At 41.1% G+C, this 18,268-nt stretch overlaps 1 protein-coding gene across 1 annotated transcript in view; it reads left to right on the top strand.

Annotated features, from left to right (window-relative positions):
- Nucleotides 1-2,532: 2,532 nt before the first annotated feature.
- ercc4 (excision repair cross-complementation group 4) overlaps nucleotides 2,533-18,268 on the top strand; it is a 238,271-nt gene continuing 222,535 nt past the window's right edge. The window contains exon 1 of the mRNA XM_059979328.1: nucleotides 2,533-2,792. The gene's annotated coding sequence lies outside the window, so the exon portion shown is untranslated. The remainder of the gene's footprint in view (nucleotides 2,793-18,268) is intronic.

Here is an 18,268-nt window from a genome sequence, read left to right as displayed (position 1 = left end):
ACCTATTTTGCAGATGTGACAGTCTTTGTTAATGTTAATGAGACCCAGATTCCAATGTCTGTGGCCTGTGGTCCTTGCTTTCATAGCAGCATCATTGCATATATTTCAGGCAGAGTAAAATCTTTTGAGTCGGAGGTAATTAAATGTGATTGAAGAAAGAAGGAAAGCATAGCTGAGACCAAGATCAGATCACCCACGACTCTGTTGAATAGTGGAGCAGACCTGAGAGGCTGTATAATCTTCTTTTATGATTTTATAAGTTTTCAACATAAAGCCTGAAGAAAAAACTGAAGACTATTCCATACATTATTTTAAATGGGGTGCTACAGCAACGTAACACTTAAAATGACAGGATTACAGCTCAAGGTGTCGGAGTTCAGAGTTCAATTCTGGCATTCTCTGGAAGAAAGTGTGTACTTTCTTCCTGTGTGTGTCTAGGTTTCCTCTGGGTGTGCCGGTTTCCTTCCACAGCCCAGAGATGTACCAGTTGGTTGTTGTAAATTGTCCCGTGATTAGGCTGGAGTGAAATAGGTGGGTTTCTGGGTGTCACAGCTCAGTGGACTGCGCTGAATCTCCAAATAAAATGTCTTATATATTAATGAACACAGGGCTTCAGTCTCCACATGATGTACAGATGTAAGGCTTTCCTTAGGGGGCTTTGAATATTTGCTTGAATCTTTTCCTCATTCCTCCTGGTAATCCCTTTCTACCACAACACTGAGAGTGTTTATTTCTGGAGTTAGGTGTAGGGCATGAAAACAACTTGGCCTGTCCAGTGCAACCAGCTGAGTCTAATGAGGGCCTCATGACTTAAGCTGTTGGCCCGGGAGTAACCACTGACTCTGATCGCTTATCCCTCTAGTGAACTGAAGGGGTAAACAGCTCCATACTCACTCAGAGAAGCCAAAGGCAGTATTGGATTGAGAACCTAGGGAAGGTTGTAGAAACTGGAATTATGTAGTGTTAATATCACTAGAGCTGTAGTTAGCTCTTCATATACGGTACAACAGGCTGGTAGCAGGAGTACAGCCAGGGCGCGAGTGAGATGCTAGGCATCAGGATATAATCCTATGTAGCTGTTCACTGTAATTATTTTATTCAAAAGTACTCAGAGGACTGATTTGATTGACAAGTTAGCTATTAATTAAGCACGAAAATACCAGTGGCTGCTTTCAAAGTAGAACCTCTGTTTTAATTTGTGTGGATTGTGTTATTTTGAGTGGAATTAAGTCGATTGCACAGCTGAGGGATGTTGATTTACGGGAGGCCGTCAGAATGACAAGATAGCAGAATGAGTAAAGACAGTCTCACTTGACCTGCAGTTCAGCTGACTCGAAACTATTTTAAATTATTTATTATTTCTAAATCCCTTTGTTTTAACCGAGCTTTAGAGTAGTGCTGTGCAGAACTCATTTCACTAGTTCTTTGAAATTTAATACAAATTATTTATAAGTGGATCCATTCATGCTCAATGTTTGAGAGTCAAATGGATCCAGTCTGTACTGTGAGAGAGCGCACCATCTCACTGACATTTTCACAGACATCCTCAACTCTTATCCAGACTACTTTCCCCACATGCTTCAGATCAGCCACCATCATCCCGGTACCAGAGAACTCTACACCCTCAGAGCCCAATGGCTACTGACGCCAGTCATCATGAAATGCTTTGAATGGCTGATAGCACACATTAAAAACTCCACTCCAGCCGCATTGGACACACACCAATATGTTTCCCCACAGGCGTGCTCTACGATAGATGCCATAGCATCTGTCATTCACACACCGAGAAAACAGGGACACTGATATCAGATTTCAGTTCGTCGTTCAGAACTACTATCCCACGGATCTTGGTGAGTGAACACCTACTCCTCGGTCACTGTGTAACTGGTTGTTGGACTTCCTAACAAGCTGACCTCAGATAGTCAGGATGCACAACTGCTCCCAGCTCCCCATCATTCTCAACATGAGTGCCCCCCAGGGCAGTGTGCTGATCCCACCGCTGTACACTCTGCTCACGTGTGGCAGCATGGCCAAGCACCCGAGTAATCACATTGCCAAGTTCGCCGATGACACACGGTGGTGGGGCTCATCACCAATAACGATGAGATAGCCTACGGGGAAGAGGTGGAAGAGCTCGAGGCCTAATGCCAGGCAAATAACCTCTTCCCTAATGTCAACAAGATGAAGGAGGTGGTTATTGACTTTGGGAGAACTTGCACCAGTCACACCACCCTTTACAGCAACGGCACAGCAACAGAAACTGTGAGCAATCACTGGCTCCTGGGAATGCACATCGCACACCTTTCCTCAGAGCACATCCTGCCGAGTCAGGAAAGCTCACCAACATTTCTATTTTCTGAGGAGGCTGAAGAGAGCTGGAGTTTGTACATCCTGTTACATACCCACAGTTTGATCACGGGACAGTGGGATGATGTAATGGTCTTGTGATTGGGATGATGTAATTGTCTCATGACCGTGGGGTGATGTTATGTCAATGTGACACAGTTCTCAGTTTCATTTCTGTGCAACGTTGTTGTTCCTGGTCGGAGGTGTGGAGGCTGCACCGGTTTTGTTTGTTGTAGGTTTATTTTTCCCTTACAGTCCAGTATCGGAGAGTGAAGGCATTACCGGAGTTATCCGAGTTCAAAGGATTGGATAAAGTTAATGTCGTTCAGCTTCTTGGGAATGATCGACCTTTTTAAATCTTGGTTCAGGAATTGTGGCAGGCACATTTGAATTCAACCCCTGCGAGCTGGGGAAGGTTCGTGCTGTGACCACCCTCCAGTCAAAAGGTCAGTACCTTTTATTTCCTCGTGATTCATTCGGACAAGCCATCTCCCTGTGGTGGGATCGGCAGATTCATCGTTACTTCGAAGGAGTTGTTGTTTCAGGGAAGTCTCTCCTTAATGACTGTATAAATCACATGGACTTCTGAATTTACCACTCTAACTCTGTGCTTAGATGAGAACTCATTAAGAACAGTTTCTAAGTTTGACTATTTGTTAGATACAGCCGACTAACTTCCGGTTAAGTTAGTCGTTCGTTTACTTTTCAACGTTTTTGAGCAGAGGTTAATAAATCTCGTGGTTTGTTTATAACCCTGTCTCAGTTTCATATCGATTGCTGCCGGTTCGTAACAATCGGTGCTCACATCACTCTACAGACGCATCCTAACCAGCTGCATCACTGCTCGGTACAGAAGCTACTCTGCGGCCACAGGAAGGCTCTGCAATGGGTAGTTGAAACTACCCAACACATCACTGGCACCAGCCTACCCTCCTTCAAGGAAATGCATACAGAAAGGTGCAGGAAAAGGGCCAGTAACATCACAAAGGATCCCACCCACCCTGCTCATAGACTATTTTCCCCACTCCCATTGGGGGGAGGTTATCTGCATCGATGCCAGGACCACCAGTCTCAAAAACAATTACTTTCCCCAAGCAGTTAGGCTGATCAACATCTCCACCACTACTTTATTATTTCCCTTCAGTCACCTTATATACAGCCTAGCATCACTTTATGGATATATAATCAATCTACGTACAGTATATAAACTATCACATGTATTAATATTCATTGTGCATTCTAATTATTAGAATTACAGTGTGTTCTTTATGTTTTGTAGGGATTTTTGTGCGACATTGTATCTAGAATAAAAATTATTTAATTCTCCTCACACTTTTGTATAGGTAATGATATTAAAGGTCTCAAAGAAACATTGAAGCAGGAAGTGATCACTTATGAACAACCGGTGCAAAAAAAATGGAAATAGATAATTCATGAAGGAAATAGGCAAAGACCAGAAAGGGAACTCCTAGGGCGGAGGGGTCTGCATTTATTTGACAGTATTTCTGCAGATTAGATCAATATTCCTGCTGTTGCCGAGAATGACAAAGCAGGGGAGAAAACAAGCAAGCAGTATGAAAATATTGAGAGAAAGAAAAAGTAACAGTGTTGAAAACAGTCAAGTGTTCATTCTGTCATCAATGGGAAAGGCAAACTTCTCTGGATATGCCAGGGTGCAGGCGGAGCTGCAGAAATCTATACCCTTCCAAGAATAGAGGCAGATTGGAGCTGGTGGAGGAGATTGGATGATTTCTTTATTCCTCTCAGACCTGAGGTTACCTGTGAAAGCAAAAGATTAAAAAAAAATTCAATAGTTGTACACTTGTTCATAAAGGAGTGCACGGAGAAATCCCGGTAATTACAGGTCAGCAAGGTTGCCCTCAGTGATGGGAAAAATTCTAGAAAGATAATCCCCAACAGCACTAGAGGTCTCTTGACTTATTGTGTTTGGAGAAAAACGATATGAATTTGTTAGAGACAAAACATGTCTAACGTGATTGAGTTTTTAGAGTGGGAAATGCATTGTGATGTAGTGTATAAGGACTTTGAAGAGGTGTCTGATAAATTGCCACAACAGTCCAGTGATCAGGTTTGAAGACTGTAGAATGAAAAAGGTATATTGCAGCATGGACAGCAATTGTCTGTAACAGAAAACTGAGAATGATAGTGAAAGGTTATGGTTCTGGTCAGGAAGGAAATGTACAGACAAGTGAGCATGAGATTATTCCTAGGAACATCGCTTTTCTTTATGTTCATGGATTGGATTTGGTCTTGAGCAAACAATGCACAATTTCCAAATCAGCAGATCACTTGAAGGCATGGTGAATTGTTAGGATAGCGATAAACGTTAAGCAAAAGTAGACAGCTGATGGGATGGATGCACGGATGGCAGATGAAACATAACGCTGAGAAATGTGAAATTTTGCCTAATGGTAGGAAGAATTAGTTAGTAAGACACTTAACAAGATCCTCCATAGTAGGCTGATTCAGAAGGTCAGGACATGTTGGATTCGGAGCAAGCCTTTTATTGGATCCAAAATTGGCTTAGAGATAGGAAAGAAGTAATGGCAAAAGGACATTTTTCTGATTGGAAGTCTGTAACTAATGGTAACAGATGTTAGAAGACACGAGTAGTGGTTAAGGGATGTTTTTTTCCTGATTGGATCAATGGTCTACCACAGATCAATGCCTGGTCCATTAATACTTGGGACATATTTCGAATGTACGGTATAATTAGTAAGTTTGCAGGTGACACAAAAGTTGGTGATGTTGTGGCTGGAGAGATATGTTGTCTAAGGCCACAGCAGAATATAGATCAGATGGAAAGTTGGAGATAGTATTGGGCAGATGGATTTTAATCCCAACATGTGTGAGGTGATGGATTTTGGCTGGTCAAGCAGGGATAGACCTATGCAGGGTACTAAGGAACATTGATTATCAGAAGGACCTTGGGGGTCCAAGATCTTTGAATGTAGAACACAGGTAAATGATGTAGATCAAGCTTGCCTTCATGGGTCATGGAGTATAAAATTCAGGATATAATGATTCATTATTGTAACGGCACACTGTATCCTGTTACCGGTCAGTACTCAATAGGAGGGATGAAGTATCACTGGAGTGAATGTGGAGAAGCTTCACCATGATGTTGCTTGGATTGGAGAGACCAATAGACTGATTTTGTTACTCCTCGAGCGGTGAGCAGAAACATATATATGAAATCATTACAGGCAGAGATAAGGTTGATAATCAGAATCTTTGTCCTATGACAATGTTATCAAAAACAATAGGGAAAGGGTTTAAGATGAGAGGAAGGAGCTTTAAATGTCATTTGGGTGGTAAACGTTTTACACAGAGCTGTTGATATCTGGAACTCTCTGCCATAGCAGGTGGTAGAGTCAGAAAACCATCACTATGTTTAAGAGAATTTAATAGGCATGGCATGGAAGGACATGGACCCAGTGTGGGCAAAAAGGTAGGGGTGGTCACGGTGGGTGAAGAGCCCACTTCCGCACTGTGCAACTCTCCCTCTCAAAGAATAAGAAGGGATAACTTCAACTAAAATTCTTAGGGAGCTACATGAAACAAAAGGTCTGGCAGTTTATGTGCATCATTCATTAAAAGATAGTGGAATGAGAAAGCAATTAAAGTAACATAGCAATCTGAGGTTTCACAATTTTATAGTTTTATAATAGTACTATGAAATCAACTGTTCCCTACGTACCTGTTATTATATCATGAGTGCTGAATTGGCTTGTAGAATTTTCCTTCCTGGGAGGAGGTACATTAAGAAGAAGTATATGGAATTGTAAATTATTTTGTTCAATAAAATATTTCATCTTATGGGTATTCACCACTATGTGAGAGAGAGAGAGCAGCCATCAAACTGCAGTTCTAAAGTTTGAATACAGGCCCCGCTGAATGAGGTCTATTAAGAGCTTCATACAAATTTTGCATGAATTATTTCACAGTCCTAGACATAGCCAGTCAGGCAGCATCTGTGGAAAGGGGATCCAGTTAATATTTCAGATTGAAGGCTTTCCAGAGCGTTGTACTCACTCTGGGGTGGTTGCTGCACAGCTCCAGCTGAAAGGTTGATGGTTGATCGGAGCCGGAACCCCTGAGTCTGCAAACCCGCAGAAGGCTGGAGGCAGAAGGTGGCATGTCTAGGGGTTAGAGGACTGTGAATGCGTGTGGAGGAGGGGTTGTGAGTGTGAAGGAGGAATGGGGCTTGATTTGCTCTGTGACCTGGTACACTCCATTTTGTCGTGCTCTGCTGAGCATGGCTGACGTGCTACGTTGGCACTGGGATGTGTGGCAGGCTGCCCCCAGCACATCCTTTGGTGTGTTGGTTGTTAACGTATTTCGCTGTGTGTTTCGATGTACATGTGATAACCTGAGCTATGACTGGGTAACAGCCCAGTTGTGAGCTTGTTGTTGGAACTTTTCTGGCAGCCATTAGCAGGATATCTGCTCCTGTCCATTGTCAAAGCTATCACATCTTGGAAGCTAGCTGGGAGTATTTTGAGGGTTAAAATTTCCTCTAAATCAACTTGTCAATATTTTGCAGATTTAATTTAATGCAGTTGTCTTTCAAACAATTGTGAGCAGGCCAACTTAATTAATCTGCCAGTGACCTTCCATAATATTTCCTTCAGGAGCGATACAAAAGCATGCAGTAGAGAATTTGTATAATGTCTATCTCCAAGGCAGCTGTTTGAAAATATCCAGCCAAGTTCACTTCATATTTTGAGTTATTAAACCTGAAACAAAGGTGATATTTGTTATCTCTCAGGCTCATGTTGGACAGCGTAATATAAGGAATCATTTAAGACATCACAAGAATATGAGTAGGGGATATGAACGGACAAGTAGTGACTTCTGAGGCTTCTGTCTCTATCTATTTGGCTCAGGCAATGAACAATTTAAAATAAATGAATTAATAATATCACAAAAGGAGCAAAAGAAGAATCTGAGAAAAGTTTTGAAGGTTTCTCTAAATTTGCAGTACCATATGGCATTTGTAAAGATGAGTTAATGGAAAATGATTCCCCTGTGATATAAACTGGAATTAGGCCTGGAACATGAAGTGAATTCTTTGCAATGACATTGTAGCCATGCAGCATCCCACATGGATTCATATGAAGCCATAGTAAAGTGTGAATTAGGTAGCATTGGCCAAAGGTGGAAATCAACCAGCCACCCTTACAGAGTGGCGAAAGGAACAACAGCCTCCTCTTCTCCCCAGATTTGTTTTCACATTCAGTGGAACTGGGTCCAAGATTCAGAGTTGAGCTGGGATGAAAACTTATGCCCAACACACTATTCTGAACAGGGAAATTTTCATTTCTCATTATAATGCAGGAGAAGGTTATTCAGCAGATCAAGTCTATGTCAGCTCTCAGAAAAATACCAACAGTCCCATCTCCCAGCACCCTATTCTAACTCACATACCCATCAATGCCAAGTTTACCTGCCCATCACCTTCGCTAGTCAATATACCAACACACCTCCGGGAAGTAGAAGGAGCTGGAGCAACCTGCACAAAGCCACGTAGAATAGGAGGGGAAACGTAAAATATAGACAGGTAGCACCCTAGGTCAGGACTGTTGTGTATTTAATATTTGAATATTATTGTAAATATATTGTATGAGTAAGCATTCTTTGTTTACATAATTCATTACAAACTATATATAAAAGTACGTGAATGGTATACGTTATTACACCTCCACATCATAAGTGCATGAACCGCTAAAAGTAAAAAAGTAAACTAGGACACATTATCCCCAGCTCCGTGTATTTCTTTCAATTAGTTTTATGTTTTGGACACAAACAGTGGTGACGAGGAAGTTTTAAATGAACCAGAGGTGACTATCTACTTGTTGAAACACAGCGAAACATTTGAGTTTTGACAAAAGCGCAACGAGATGTTCAAGTTAAGAAATGGAGCACGTGTTTCTCCAGAAGGGGACAGAGACAGTCATGTTAAAAAAAAAGGCAGACAGTCAAAGTAAAAAATGGCTGAAGTCACTTAGTACTTTAGCACAAAGGTGTTTATTAGGTGTGTCAAAAATCAAACTTGCAAACGTTAGTGAAATTTGTGAAAACTGCCAATATTTACAAAAAGATATCTACCAGAAAACACATAAATAGTTCCATACTTGTACTTGGCCTGTGTGAACTGCTGGAAACCCCAATCTCTCTCTTCTACCGAGAGCAATGAACCCCATTTATTAGCCATCAGGACATACCATCTTTAATTACCCACAAAGTTAACTTAAGAGTGCACATGAATCAGAATAGGATGCACCCCACAATGCAGCTTCAAACAGAAGTATCTGCTTTAAATACAGAATAAAAGTAACATATAGACATTTACACATCCCTATTACTGAGGAAATTGAATATTCCACTGTGTATGGTCCAAAAAACATCATAAAGCCAACTTGAGTTCATTAGGTCAGTTTAGGACCCATTATGAGAGTATACCAGGGAAGACGTTGAATTGCATACAGTCAATGCAATGACAGCAGAACGACAAGGCAAGGTTTGTGTGTGTGGGGGGGTAAATAGTGTGTTTACCAAGCGCCCTCCATCATGTTGCCACCCTTCCCTCCTACAACGATGTCGCTCAGCAGCTGAGACAGGTAATCTGCAGTAACATTTCTTTTCCCTGCTTTCTGGTGGACACAGAATTTGAAGGGTTGAAGCTCCAGGTACAGTACCACCACGTCACTCTGACATTAAGGTCCTTCATTATCTGAATCTATGTCAACGCTCTGTAGTCTGTGAAAAGTTCAAACTCCCTGCCAAGGTGCTAATACCAGGCCCACTTAAAGGACAGACACTCCTTTACGACGGTGCAGTGCCTAGTTTCCCTTCAGAGGAGTTTCAGCTCAGGTAAAGGACAGGTCACTCTTCTCCAGCACTGCTCCACTGCCTGCACCTGAGGCATCCAAAATGACAAGGTAGTATTTGTGTGTGTGTGTAAGGAGTGTGTTTACCAAGTGCTCTCGGTCAAACTCACTAAAAGTAAAAACAAACTAAGGACAGATTACCCCCGGCTCCGTGTTTTTCTTTTGATTAGTTTTATGTTTTGGAGTTACAAATCATAAAAAGGATTAGTCAGGGTATCAAAGATTGCCAGGAGAAAGCAGGACCCAATGCCTGGAGCTGTGAGTCACCGGCACTAATTCTGTTCTCCTCCAGAATTCTAGGAGACACAAAGAGTGATTTCAAAGTTCAAAGTAAATGTATTATTAAAGTACATATTTGTCATTGTATACAACCCTGAGGTTAATTTTCTTGTGGGCAATTGCAGTAAACACAACAATCAGTGGAAGACTACACCCAACAACCATTGCAAAAAAAGCATTTTCTGCAAATACAAAAAGAGAGAAAAAAAAGTAATAATAATAAGGAATAAGTAATAAATATTGAGAACATGAGATGTAGAGTCCTTGAAAGTGAGTCCAGTCAATGGGGTTAACCCTCTCAACCCCGTTCTCCTGCTTTCTCCTGGTAAACTTCGATGCCCTGACTAATCATGAACCTATCAAACTCCGTATTAAATATACTCAATGACTAGGCCTCCATAGCCGTCTGTGAAAGTGAATTCTACAGATTCACTGCCCTCTGACTAAAGAAATTGTTTCCTATCTCTGTTCTAGATGGTTGTCCCTCTATTCTGATGCTCTGCCCTCTGGTCCTAGACTCAGCTTCTCCACATCCACTCTATATAGCCCTTTCAGTATTCAGTAGATTTCAATGAGATCCCCCCCTCATTCTTCTAAACAGCGGGAAGTGCAGGCTCAGATGCATCCAATGCTCCTCATATGCTAACCCTTTCATTTCTGGAATCATTCTCGTGACCCTCTCTGGACCCCCTCCAATGCCAGTACATCTTTTCTCAGATAAGTGACCCGAAACTTCTCACGATACTCTGAGTATAGTCTAATTCTTTATAAAGCCCAAGCATTACATTCTTGCTCTTATATTCCAGTCTTCTTGAAATGAATGCTAACATTACATTTGCCTTCCTCACCACCAACTCAACATGCAAGTTAACCTTTAGGGAATAGAAACATAGAAACATAGAAAACCTACAGCACAATCCAGGCCCTTCGGCCCACAAAGTTGTGCCGAACATGTCCCTACCTAAGAAATTACTAGGCTTACCTAGAGCCCTCTATTTTACTAAGCTCCATGTACCTATCTAAAAGTCTCTTAAAAGACCCTATCTTATCCGCCTCCACCACCATTGCTGGCAGCCCATTCCACACACTCTCCACTCTCTGTGAGTGAAAAACATACCCCTGACATCTGCTTGTACCTACTCCCCATCACCTTAAACCTGTGTCCTCTTGTGGCAACCATTTCAGCCCTGGGAAAAAGCCTCTGGCTATCCACACAATCAATGCCTCTTGCACATGGACACCCAAGTACCTTTACACCTCTGATTTTTGAATTTTCTACCGGTTTAAAAGATAGTATGACCATACACTTCCCTCACTATATTCCATCTGCCACTTTATTGCCCAGTTTTCCAATCTATCTTAATCCTTATGCAAACTCTCTGCATCCTCAACACTACCTGCCCATCCATCTATCTTGTATCGTACACAAACCTGGCCTCAAAGCAATCTGTTCTGTCATCCGAATCATTGACATGTAAACCTGAAAAGAAGCAGTCTCAACGCTGACCCCTGCAAAACACCACTAGTCACCAACAGCCAATCGGAAAACGTACCCTTTATTCCCACTCTTTGCCTCCTGCAAATCAGTCAGTCTTTTATCCATGTAGGTATCTTTCCTATAATACCATGGGCTCTTATCTTGTTAAGTAGCCTCATGTGTAGCACCTTGTCTAAGGCCTTCTGAAAATCCAAGTAAACAACATCCACTGACTGTCCTATTCTATTCTGCCTGTTACTTCCTCAAAAAATTCCAACAGATTGGTCAGATAAGATTTCCCCTTGAGGAAACCATGCTGACTTTGTCTTATTTTATCATATGGCTCCAAGTACCCCAAAACTTCATCCTCAATAATGGACTCCAACATCTTCCCAGCCACTGAAGTCAAGCTAATTGGCCTATAATTTCCTTTCTTCCGCCTCCCTCCTTTCTTAAAGAGTGGAGTGAATCCTCTCTATTAGTTATCCATAGGCCCTGGAGTCAGTTCAGTGTTGGGCTAAGTGAAGCTATCCCCTCTGGTTCAAGAGCCTGATGGTTGAATTGTTAATTGACGCTGTAAATTTTCCTGCAATTAGGCTAGTGCTAAATACATGGGCTGCTGGGTGGTGTGGTTCATCTGGCCAAAAGTGCCTATTCCGCTCCATATCTCTAAATGTATAAATAATTAAAGAGCATGTTGTTATACTGGAGGGGATATAGGCTTTTGACATTAATGTTCAATGTTCAAGGTAAAATTTATTATCAGAGGATATACATGTCACCACATACAACCCCGAGATTCTTTTTCTGCAGGCTTAATTTGCAAATCTATGGAACAGTATCTGTAAACAAGACCTATAAACTGTAAACAAACATCAGGAACGATAAACTGTAAACAAACTGTGCAAATACACATACATAGCAATAAATAAAGAGCATGAAACAAGAAGATAATGGAGTCCTTAAATGAGTGTAGTTATCCCATTTGGTTCAAGAGCCTGATGGTTGAGGGGCAGTAACTGCTCTTGAACCTGGTGGTGTGAGTCCTGAGGCACTTGTACATTTTACCCGATGGCAGCAGCAAGAAAAGAGCATGGCCTGGGTGGTGAGGATCTTTGAAGATGGAGGCTGCTTTTCTTTGATAATATTTCATGCAGATGTGTTGAATGGTTGGAAAGGTTTTACCCATGATGTACTGGACTGAATCCACTAACTTTTGTACGATTTGCTGTTCAAAGGCATTGGTATTTCCATACCAGGCCTTAATGTAGCAAGTCAGTGCACTTTCCACCACACATCTACCTTTGCTGAGGTTCCTTTAAAAATCAATCTACATTCTGATGATCTTGTATATCTTGATTATCAGAGGATGTGGTGTGTGGCAAAGTGTAGTTGATAAAGGATATTTGTCTTCCAGTTGTGTACTGTAACCCTAGTTTTGTACACTTTATTAAAAGAGACGATGACTCAGAGTTTGATCTCTGAGTGTACACACATAGTACATTAGCGTTTTCGAATACTGTAAGATAGCTGCATTCATATTGGTTCTGAAGATATTATTTTTATTTTATTATTTAGAGATACAGCTCTGTAACAGGCCCTTCTGCCCTGACGAGCCCACACTATCCAATTACACCCACGTGACCAATTAACCTACTAACCTTTTACGTCTTTGGAATGTGGGAGAAAACCAGAGCACCCGGAGGAAGCCTGTATGGTCACGGTGAGAATGTACGAACTTCTGCAATTTGGTGTGGTTGCATAGTCTACTTGAGCCCAGTCTACTTTTAGTTTGGATCTGTGGTTTGATCCACTGGTTCTGATTATATCTTGCATATCAATGTGTAGCCAGTGTGGAGTGGTAATATATTTCTAAAGACAGCCATATTTGGAAATGGTTCGCCATTATCCTTTTTGTTTGATTGAGGTTGAGAGAAGTCAGTTCTGCTCTCTACTTTCTGTCATGATTTGTGTGTAGTGAAGAACATTACATCTGCAGTACAATTGGGAGGTATACCTCAGTCATTAGGAAGAGGTAGTTGAGGAAGGCACTTACGATTATTTTCCCTGTGGCAGACAAGATGAACTCTCTGTAACAACCACAATGGAACATATCTCATTCCTTGAAGATAGTCACAATTTTTAAACCTCTGAGATCTGTTAGCAAACTTGGTCATGCTAATTATGGTCACGAATTTCCATCAAGGGTATTTTTTGGTCATAGTTTAGCTTTCATCAAGTATAACATCTATTCTGGAGATCTTGGTTTTCAATCGTTAGATGGTTTTTATAGACCTGACAAAACTAGGATTATAGCAGCTTGTATGCCCTTGGATGGAATAAGGAGTTTCACATTCACATCAGAATTTCAGTGGAGCAAATCTTTGATATCTCTCTCTCCCTCTCTCTCTCTCTCTCTCTCTCTCTCTCTCTCTCTCTCTCTCTCTCTCTCTCTCTCTCTCTCTCTCTCTCTCTCTCTCTCTCTCTCTCTGTCTCTCTCTCTCTCTCTGTCTCTCTCTCCTTCCCTCCCTCTCTCCCTCTCCTCTTTTTCTCAAATTATCTCTCTCAGGTGCTGGCATTGATACCTGTTCTGGATAGCAATTCATTCTGACAGTTTATTTTTGATGAGGCCATCAACACCACAATTCATAGCATTCTGCAAACACTTCTCTCATTGAAACCTGTTCTAGTCTTAAAAGGTAGTTTAATAGCTGGAATACTTTTAGTTCAAAAAATGTTTCTAGTTTTGTTTCAATGGGCATCTGTAAGCATCAGACTTCAAGAAGTACCCAGAAAGCCAGCTCAAAGAGTGTATAATAACAACCAGACCAAAAATTTGCAATATTACAGTAGAATGGTGAGAGACAGGCGTGGAAGGACACAGAGACAGAAGAATATAGATTCTGGCTTCTCTAAACTTGACCATAGACTATCGATTTTTTAGTTCAATTTTGTCAGGGTATAATCAGGATGGTCCACTATTTTTAATATACCAAAACCACCGACAAAGAAACTTGTGTCCGATAGCTCTGAAAGAGAAATGAAAATGTTCATGTGAATCACAGCAAGCTCCATAAGCTGAAGAGTTGAGCTGAGTTGTTGAAAGGCTCAGAAATTCCAGGACAAATCACTGCTTGAGATAAGTGCATTACAGTCCCCTCCTGAAAAGCAGAATGTAATTGGAAATCCCTTTGAGAGATGAAAGCATTGTACATATGCTGGTGAAAAATGATTGTGTCACATTGAATATCTGTGTATATAAAAAAAATTGTCACCAATCCGTGGTGAGGAAAAAAGGAATACTGTAACAAGGCAGGGAAATAAGAGTAACCTTTCTTTTGGAGAGGAAACACAGCTGAATTTCATGAGGAGGAGCCGGATCATGAAGGGAAAATCCCTCAGATTACTTCCTCCAGGAAGTAAACAGATTGTTGAAAGTGTTACCACCCAGCTCATTTGAAGTAAAGGGTCCAGACAGTCTTGAACAAAAACTAGATAGATTGCATTTTGTAACTCCAAAGATGAAACTAATTGAAAGCAAACCACGGGAGCCCAGGGATAAAACATGTTTTCTTCAATTTTTCTTTTAGTGAGTTCCACGCTTATGATATGGTGACATAATGATGTATGCCAATCATGTACTTTGTACATATAGCCCGTAATGAATTACATAAGCAACAAAGAATGCTTAATCTAGCAATATATTTACAATATTACCCAAATATTACTGAAATATTAAGTACACAACAGATACATGAGCAAAGAAAGCACTGACAAGATACCAATTGATTGGATGAAATTGGCTGACAGGAAACTTATGTAGAGTACAAATACTTTCAAATACCATTTGAGATGGATGTGCGCTATTTGTGCTATAAATTATTTTTAGGAATAATCTTATGGATTAACAACCAGAACAAGTGAGAGAGTAATGCGTTTAAGGAATATTGCCAGTGGCTGAACAGGTGGGAGTTTGAAAGTTGAAAGGTTTTGTGTTCCCCAAGAAGAGATGTATAAAGGAGTAGGCTTAGGAAGGGAAAGTTCAAAAGAAAAGTATTATCGAAGTACTGTATGTATGTGTCACCATACACTACACTGAGATCATTGTATTCCAGGCATTCACAGTAGAACAAAGAAATACATTAGAATCTATGAAAAATTACAGAGAAATAAAGACTGACAAACAACCAATGTGCAAAAGAAGACAAAATACGCAAATACCAAAAAAAATGAATAAACAAGTAAATAAATAATACTGAGAAGATGAGTTGTAGAGTCCTTGAAAGTGAGTCACTGGGTTGTGGAATCAGTTCAGAGTCGAGGTGAGTTACGTTATCTGCACTGGTTCAGGAGCCCGATAGTAGAAGGGTAATAGCTGTTGTGGAACCTGGTGGTGTGGGACTTGCGACTGTTGTGGCTCCTTCTGCGTGGCAGGAGTGAGGAAAGAACGGTCAAGATGGGGGGGTGGGGGGTTCCTTGATGTTGGATGCTGCTTTCCTGTCGCAGCGCTCCTTGTAGATGTCCTCAATGATTGGAAGGGCTTTACCTGTGATAGACTAGGCTGCACCCATCACTATTTGCTGTCTTTTCTATTCCTGGGCATTGGAATTCCCATACCAGGCTGTGATGCACCCAGTCAGGATACTACCACAGCACATCTATAGATGTTTATCAAAGTTTTATATGACATGCCAATTCTGTGCAAACCTCTAAGAAGTTAAGAAAAGGTATGTGGCAGGAGAGTGAATTGACCAGAGATTAACCTGCTTAAGACAATGAGAGCTGGTAGGCTCAAGGACTGGATGGTGGAAGGTTATATGGTATAGAAAATTTAGACAGAGTTGAGGAAACTAAAGTCAGAGGTGAATCGTGAGACATAAAATCTTAATTTGAAGTAGAAAAGTAATGAATATTTATCAAAGAGTGAAAACTTTAAATTGTACTTATGTCAGCAACAGAGAATGAGAAAAGTCCTCTGGGAATTCACACACTCTTTTAATTTGAGATGAATTCTAGATTATCATCATTCATTTGTATCATAAATGAAGCTTTTCTCATTGAGTAAGAATGGAAATAAGAATTTTAATATCCATACAGATAACGACCAGGGATTTTGACTGTTTGTGATCCATTCGCACCATTGAAATAACTGCCTAGGGAAGATAATGGATCCCCAGTGTTACATAAGATTAAAATTTTGGGATAATTCAGCTCAGTCTCAGGATAATTCAGATTCCCTGGCACATAGTTTGGGTGGGGAAAAGATGGGGAGAATTCTCCGCATGATATTGAATGAATACCAGAGAGGATTGTCCATACACTGTGAAAGAAAATGCTTTCCTCTTTCAAGTTTTATTCTTAGATTCCTCCCCACTGCCCCACCTGCAGATACAACATTAACATAAATTGGTTAGATGCAACGCTAAATTTTCTATTTCACACAATTTTATAAATTTATGGCCATGTGTTTCGGAGGAACTGAGATAGAAAACTGCACAATGTTGCACACATGTAAACTCCATGTTTGGCGCTGAGGTTACACTCCACACCTCTTGCAAGAACAATAACAACCTCTTGGATTTGTGCTGTGGTCTTTCTGGAAGACAAATAGCATATTAATTTCACTCCTCACATTCAACTTATCCCTCTTCAAAATCACCCCTGCACAAGATCTACAACTATTCATACAGATAAGGGAGTGCAAGGTTCCTGATATCAGGTATTTTTTTCACTAAGGCAGAACTCCTGTGGGTAGGTAACATTACCATGACAATCCAGTATATTACTTTTCCAGGGTGTGCAGTGTAAAAACACTGCCAACAGGCCAAGGTGATATACTTAATCAGCGTCAGTGTTAGATAGAGATCTGAAAATGTTTCCTAGATATAATGAAGCTTAATCTCACCTACATTTCTGCAAGGTAAAGCCAGCATGATTTGGCCTGCAGGAGGAAGGAGTCAGACTACAACTCTGCAGGTGAAATTGTGCAGTGATATGTTGCACTGAAGAAACCAGCAGATCTGACAGGGAATTAATGGATTCTGCTAAAGGTCAGTTTCCAAGCATTCTTAAGTTTTTTTTCTAATACAGCAAACCTTGAAGGCAGCAAACTGAAGACTATTTTGTAGTGCGGTTTAGTCAGATTATATCTAATCCTTCAATAAATAGCTGCTCTGGGAACAGGGAAGATTGGGAACTTTCACCTTTTGACTACTAAATCCCAGGGAATTCCAAGTTCACTCATCCAGCCACTTACCACTCGCTGGATGTATTACTAACAGATCAATAACATGACAGTAATAAAGCTATATAAAACGTTAAGAAAGGTTAGAATAATCCCTAACTAAAATAATCATCCAAAATTGAATTTGAAGCAAAAGATTTAGACCACACTTTCCTTCTCTGTTTAATATTTTTCTGCCTATCTTTAGCTTGATTTTTTTGTATTTAATCAAACGCAATTATTTCTGACAATTGATCTCAATTAAAGATCAATAAAAAAATCCCTGGCTCAGTGCTGCCCACGTATCCAGGTTGGAGAAGGGATCAATGTTTAGAAACAGCTTCAGACAGTTGGCCACTTGCAAAGGCCAATCCAGGAGCCTAAGCCTGAGGTTCTGCACTGGTCAATCAATTTCTGATCCATTTATTTCTGGAACAAAAACAGGAAGCCACACAAAATCCTGGAGGGAACTCAGCAGGCCAAGCAGCATCTATGGAAAAGACGTTTCAGGCCGAGACCTTCATCAGGACTGGAAAAAAAGGTGTGAAGTTGGAGCAAGGAGGTGGGCGGAGGGGTGGTAGCTGAAAGAGGGAGGAGGAGGGGTAAAGTGATGAACTGGGAAGTTGATTGGTGATGGAGATAGAGGGATGGAGAAGGGGGAATCTGAGAGGAGAGGGTAGAAGACCATGGTAGAAAGGGCATGGGAGGAGCACAGAAGGAGGCGATGGCAGATACGGAGATAAGGCGAGAGAGGGAAACAGGAATGGGGGGATGGTGAATGGTGGGGGTGAACACTGGAAGCTGGAAAAATCAATGTACATGCCATCAGGTTGGAGGCAACCCAGACAGAATATAAGATGCTGCTCCTCTAACCTGAGTGTGGTCTCATTGACGTGTCTGGTGGAGGCCATGTTCATGAGCCATTCTGTGCTCAGCAAGTCCACACCAGCTTTTTAGTTCAATCATCTACATCATGGCTGCTAAACCAACATACACAAAATGCCAGAGGAATTCAGCAGTCTGGTAGCA

The sequence above is a fragment of the Hypanus sabinus genome, chromosome 9 (assembly GCF_030144855.1).
Source record: "Hypanus sabinus isolate sHypSab1 chromosome 9, sHypSab1.hap1, whole genome shotgun sequence".
Classification (NCBI taxonomy): Eukaryota; Metazoa; Chordata; class Chondrichthyes; order Myliobatiformes; family Dasyatidae; genus Hypanus; species Hypanus sabinus.
The sequence above is the reverse complement of the archived record's forward strand: the minus strand, read 5'-3'. Positions and strand labels throughout refer to the sequence as shown.